The following is a 7,147-nucleotide window of genomic DNA, read 5'->3' as shown; positions in this document are numbered from 1 at the left end:
CCGTGGCAGAAAAGTTTGATCCGTGAATTTACTTAGTTCTCTAATAGAATAAAGGAGTGAGGGAATCATCAATTAAATAAGAAAAAGATATTTAATACTTAAATAATAACTTGAATCATAGGCTGCGGTTGATGGTGGACGCATCAGGTTAGCACTGCTCGTTCTATGCGTTTATACTGTCATTGGCGTCGGTTTTAAGAGTATTGTTAATTATTAATTTTACAATTCTAACCATTTTAACATAGTTAGAAGTAAAGCAGCCGAGTCCTGCCATGGCCGGGCATTATACCGGCGGGCGGAGACGTAACTGCGTGAGATTCTTGCTCAAAGATGTTGTGGCAATTTCGGAGGGAATGTCAAGGACGGATTTTATTAACAAGTTTGTTGAAAAGATTCTGAAGTTTAAAAAGGAGGAGGTACATGCTGTCATAAAAATGACTTCTGGCAAAGGCTTTGATGTGAGTTTTGAAACGGCAGCTCTTTATCAAGAGTTTTGGAATCGCTTTGAGGGAGTGAGGTCCCAGTTTTCAGGATTTACAGTGGAGAAGCTGACTGATAATACTAACAAGATTGTCGTTGTTAGAATGTTTAGTGAAATGATCAGTGCTGATGACGTCTGTTATTGGTTGAGTAGATACTGCTCAGTAAAAGGCCAGGCTATGAAGGTGAGGTGTGAGAAAGGCTATTGGAATGGTGCCTGGAGGGTACCAGTCCAACTACGGCAAGATCCTCAGGGCTTTCAGGGAATGAAACAAATTCCGTCGACTATATTCCTGGGGGAAAACCGTGGCTTTATCCACTATCAAGGGCAACCGAAACTCTGTCGCAAATGTGGTGAGCATGGGCATCTGGCTGAGGTATGTGATCAAATTTTTTGTGGAAAGTGCAGAACAATTGGACATTCCTTTGAGGAATGTAGCAATAGCAGAAAATGCAATCTCTGTGGAGAAACGAATCACCTCTTTAGAAACTGCCCGAATTCGTTTGCTAACAAATTGAAAGCTAGGAAGGCAGTTAACAAAGACAACAAAGACAATGAAATGATGTCAGACAACATAGATAATGAAATGAATAAATGTCACAAAGACAATGAAGTGAATAAAGATAACAAAGACAATGAAATTAATAAAGTCATGGAAATACAAAATGAAAATGAACAAGAAATTAATGAAGTTATAGAAATACCCAATGAAGATGAACAGGAAATGAATAAAGTTATGGAAATACCCAATGAAATTGATCAAGAAATGCACAAAGAAATTGGACAAGACAAACAAATTGAAAAAACAGATTTACCTACCAAAACCCCTGGAGCAGAGACCAGAGAATCAAAATTGAAACAGGAAGAACCTGGAAATTCTGATTCGATTTCTCATAAAATACCTGAATTTGGACATGACAAACGAATAGAAAAAGCAACTGCCACTCCGAAAACACATATTAATCAGGAAGGGCCTGGAAGAGAGATCAAATTAGCAAATTTGTTTGCTACGCCATTGCCGGGATTTGGAGAAGTCAAACAAATCGAAAAGGCGAATGACTCTCCAAAAACCCATACGGGCACTGGAAAGAGGAGTAAAAGTAAGACAAAATTGGGAGTGGTGAAAAAACCAGAAACAAAGATAAGAGATTTAGAAGAAAGCCGATTGCCGGTGAATAAGCCCACAAGGGAACTGTATGAAGTTGAGACGGAGGAAGTCGGGGAGGGAAAAAATCTGACCCTTAGTGGGCAAGGAAGTAAGAGACCCTTTGATAGGTCCTCTGGCTCACCCCCTAACCCAGAAAAAAGGGGAAGACCTGGAACCACAGATAGAGAGTCAGAGGGTCCCAGAGTTTTCCCCGGTGAGTCTCAAAATGAGGTACTACTCTTAAGTGATGTGTCTGACACAGGTGACACTCTCGATGATCTCGATGAACACCAAAGAATGGACTCAGATCCCCCGGTTTTGTCTAACTAGTTTAAATACTTTAACAACAATTATGAACATTACATTCTCTACTATCAATGTGAGAAGTGTGAGATCAAAGGTTAAGGCCCACAGTGTTTTATCGTTCTTAAAAACTATCAGAACGGATGTGTTTTTACTACAGGAATGCTGCATCCCCTTTCTAAAAAATTATAAACAGTGGGAAGAGATTTGGCCATATCCGTCATTATGGAGTGGCTCGAATGAAAACTGTAACGATGGGGTAGCCATTTTAATAAACAACCCTCAACTCATCATAAAGGGGAGTACTGTGATAAGAGACGGACGCGCAATCTTAGCAAGACTTTCTTATATAGGGAATGATTTTAACCTCATTAACATATACGGCCATGCCGACAGACAACTCAGGTACGAACTTTTAGAGGACATCCAGTCGCATATGCTAGGCCATCAACCACTAATCGTGGGAGGAGATTTTAATTGCATCCTAAGTAGGAAAGATAGAAAGAGGAATGATGAGGAGTTTAAAGTAGATAAAACATCAACTTTATTACAAGACATGTGCCGGACATTTAAACTGGTGGACTGTTTCAAATCCATACATCCAGGAGAGGAGGGCTTCACCTGGTTCAGTAGTGACAATGCCAGAGCCTCTCGAATAGACTACATTTTTACGAGGGGTTTAGCACAGAGTGATGCAAGATTAATTCCAGTTTTTTTTTTGGATCACTTGCTACTGTCCTGCTCTTTCTCATTTCCTTCAGGTATGACTGTTGGGAAGGGTTTGTGGAAGTTAAACTGCTCCCTGCTGGAGGATGAGGCTCTAGCCGCACAATACAGGGAGTCAAGTCAAGTCAAGTCATTTTTATTTGTATAGCCCTAAATCACGAAGAGTCTCAAAGGGCTTCACAGATTGTTACACTATATTACACAAACTATTTTCAACCGACAAGAGGAGTAGGTTATTCGTATGCAATGGAGTAGAAGTGAGTTTTAAGTTTAGATTTAAACATTTCCACTGAGGTTGCAGATCGAATCTCAGGGGGAAGAGCATTCCACAGCACCGGTGCCCGGATGGAGAACGCTCTCGAACCAGCAGAAGACTTCTTTGCTCTCGGGATCATCAGAAGACCAGCACTCTCAGATCGTAGGCTTCGGCCCGGGACATAGTGGCAGATCAGATCTGAAAGATAAGAGGGAGCAAGTCCATGTATGATTTTGTACAATACTAAGAGAACTTTGAAGTCACATCTTTGGCTAACTGGGAGCCAATGCAGGTTAGCCAAAATCGGTGTTATGTGATCGTACTTTTTTTTCCTGGTTAAGAGCCTCGCTGCGGCATTTTGTACTAGCTGAAGAGACTTGATTCTGGACTTCGGGAGACCGGAGAGTAGTGCATTGCAGTAATCGAGACGGGAGGTAACAAATGCATGAATTATTGTTTCCGCATCAGACTGAGACAGTATTGAACGGATTTTAGCAATGTTGCGAAGATGGAAGAAGGCAGTTCTAGTAATTTGTTTTACATGCATCTCAAAGGATAGTTCAGGGTCAAATATGACACCTAAATTTTTAACTGAGTCACTCTGTGTGATGTGACATTTGTCAATGTTCACAGCAGTTTTTGAGAATAAGTCCCGGCATTTAGAAGGACCAATGACTAACATTTCAGTCTTTTCAGAGTTAAGACGCAAGAAGTTGAGTGACATCCACTCTTTTATCTCAGTGAGACAGGCCTCCAAATTTCCACAGTTTAGTGTGGAAGATTCCTCCAACGGAAGATATAGTTGAGTGTCGTCTGCATAGCAATGGAAGCTGATATTGTACTTGCGAATAATATCACCTAACGGAAGCATGTAAATGTTGAAAAGTAGGGGGCCGAGCACTGAACCCTGCGGAACACCGCAGGTAACATTAAAGGGCTCAGATGTCGTTTCACCATATTTAACACAGTGTGTCCTATCTGAGAGGTAGGATTTGAACCACGAGAGGACAGCTCCTGAGAGACCAATCCATTTTTCCAACCGTTCTAGTAGGATATTGTGGCGCACTGTGTCAAAAGCAGCACTAAGATCCAGCAGCAGCAAAAGTGATGAAGCGCCAGAATCCATTGACATTAGGAGATCATTTGTTACCTTGATCAGAGCTGTCTCAGTAGAGTGGTTAGCCCTGAATCCTGATTGCATGGATTCAAAAAGGTTATTCTCCGATATGAAAGCATTCAGCTGCTGTGCCACTACTCTTTCGAGTACTTTAGAGAGGAAAGGTAGGTTTGACACAGGTCTGTAATTACTTAATATTTCTGGATCAAGGTTGGGTCGTTTCAGTGTGGGTTTAATAACGGCGGACTTAAAAGCTGCTGGAACTACACCTGAGGAGAGTGATGTATTTATAATATTTAGAACTGAAGGCCCAAGGACGCTAAAAAGACTTTTAATAAGTGAACCTGGGAGCGGGTCGAACTGGCAAGTTGTCGGTTTGGCCGCATTCACCACTTGTTTGAGATCATCAAGTGACAGTTCACTAAAACCGGCCATTTTCCCAGGGCAGCCACCCTGTCGTGCATCTGTAAATTTCAGTCCTTTAATACGTGTGGTACTAACAATATCTTTTGCAATTTCTTCCTGTATGCATTGAATCTTCTTAGTGAAGAAGACCATTAAGTCCTGAGCAGAGTGTGTCGAACTGTCTGCGATAGGCTGTTGCCTTGTAAGCGATGCTACAGTGTCAAAAAGGGCTTTGGGGTTGTTCTTTTGAGACGCAATCACCTTCGAAAGGTAGGCCGATTTTGCAGAGGCAAGGGCCGCTTTATACTTTAACAAGCTGTCACACCAGGTTTGATGGAAAACCTCAAGCTTGGTAGCGCGCCATTTTCTCTCCCATTTCCTGCATTCTTTTTTAAGGGTTCTAGTTTCATCAGTAAACCAAGGTGTGCGTCTTTTAGGACGTGATTTTAGTTTTATGGGCGCTATTGAATCCAGCACACTAGTCAGGGAGGTATTGAACTCATTCATGAGTGAGTCAATCGAGCCATTGTATTTAGGAAAGGACGCAACTGCTCCAGGAAGGAGTTCAAAGAGCTCAGAAACTGTGCCAGTGCTTATATTGCGTCCGCTAGATCCCTCAGCTTTATTAACTCTACATTTAGTTAGCACCTCAAATGTCACTAAATAATGATCAGAGATAACAGTAGTACACGGTAGCACCATAATGTTTGAGGTTAAAACTCCTCGAGTCAGAATCAAGTCTAGCGTGTTCCCATTTTTATGGGTTGGCAAGTCAACCAGTTGAGTAAAACCAAATGCATCAATTAGAGAACTAAACGCAATAGTAAGTGAACTGTGTGGGGAGTTCATATGAATGTTAAAGTCTCCCATAATTATAATTTTGTCTGCATAGGTTACTAGTTCAGACAAAAGTTCAGCAAATTCGTCTAAGAAAGTTGTGTATGGCCCAGGTGCACGATAGATAGTTATTACATCAATTGACAATTGAGGGGACCGCATCACAAGAGCCTCAAACGTTTTGTAATTATTAGGGGTACGTGTATTAAATTTGAGCGATTTTTCAGAGATTAGCGCAACACCACCACCCCTTTTCAGTGTGCGTGCTATATGACTACTCTCGTAGTCTGGGGGAGAGGCATAATTTAGCGCTAAGTGCTCATCCGGGCGTAACCACGTTTCACAAAGATCCATACAGTTAAGTTTATAATCACGAATAATGTTATCAACAAGTAAAGCTTTTGGAGCAAGCGATCTAATATTTAACAGACCAAATTTCAGCTTTGCTGAATCATTTGACTTAGCTGAACTCTTTGTAGTCTTTGTCGAGATCTTCAAAAGCTCCCGGCGTTGTGGCCGCTCGTGAGCGCTGAGTTCAAAGCGTCGGTTGTCCGGCGAGGAATGAATGGTGGAATTAGTTACATCCTCGCGTCCATCTTGCTGCTTGGACTTCACACGCTTCACACATCTACCTGCACGGCAACCACGTTTCTGTTTCCTTTCTTTACGGGGCCGCCGCCGCCGTTTTTTAAGAGGAATAGCTGTCCACAAGGATGCCGGGTCTCTTTGAAGTTCGCTCGGTATATCATGGGCGGTATAAAAAGTGCCCGAATAATCGAAATTTAGACGCCCACCCAACCGAATAAGTTCGTCCCTACTGTAAGTGTTTTTGGCCACACATGTGTCCAAAAGTGAAAGCAAAAAAGACAAGAGAACGGCAATAAATAGAAGATTAGCTGGAGAGCTCGCCGCAAGCATGTATCCATGCGCAGCCGCCATCTTGAACATCTATGAGGGAGCTGTACAAAGACTGGCAGACCCTTCAAGACTCGTATGATTCACGAGCACAATGGTGGGAAATGACAAAGAAACGAACACAGACCTTTTTTAAAAATGCAGGGAAAAACAAGAAACTCAAAGAGATGAAACGCATGTCGGGACTACAAAGAAGACTCCAACGCTATTTCATCCTAACAGAAAAGGGGATGGACTTTAATGATGAAATCAAAGAGATCAAACAAGAACTAAACGCTTTGGCGGAAATAAAGAGCAAAGGCATCATAATAAGAAGCAGAGAAAGAGAAATAGAAGAAGGGGAAAAATGTACACGCTACTTTTTTAAAAAAATTATGGGCAAAAATGAGGGGATTTTTAAACTTCAAAACGAAAACGGGCAAATAACAAAGGAATGTAGTGAAATAACCAGATTGGTCGAAGACTACTACAAAAAATTATTTGAAAAGAAAGAAACATATGAGAATGAAATGGGGCATGTATTAGATCATATTTCAAGATCAGTGCGTCAAGACCCCTTTTTAACATCGGACTTTACCCAAGACCAACTGAATGATTGCATAAAGACTATGAAAAAAGGCAAATCACCCGGGGAGGACGGACTCAACCTCGAATTTTACCGGACTTTTTGGGATATTTTAGCACCAGATCTGTTAACTGTTTTTAACGAATTTTCCAGTCGAGACCATATGCCAGACAGTTTCAGAATCGGGATAGTTACTCTATTGCACAAAAAAGGAGACAAAATTGACTTAAAAAACTGGCGACCCATAACGCTTTTAAACGTGGACTGTAAAATTTTCAGCAAGCTTCTAGCAACACGAATGTCTGTTGTCTTGGGAGACTTGGTTGATCCAGACCAAACCTGTGCCATTGTGGGAAGGAAGATCAGCGACAGTCTCATGCTGATCCGTGACACCA

Source organism: Urocampus carinirostris, chromosome 2 (assembly GCF_059441175.1).
Source record: "Urocampus carinirostris isolate Australia breed hairy pipefish chromosome 2, RoL_Ucar_1.0, whole genome shotgun sequence".
In the NCBI taxonomy this organism is placed as follows: domain Eukaryota; kingdom Metazoa; phylum Chordata; class Actinopteri; order Syngnathiformes; family Syngnathidae; genus Urocampus; species Urocampus carinirostris.
The sequence above is the reverse complement of the archived record's forward strand: the minus strand, read 5'-3'. Positions refer to the sequence as shown.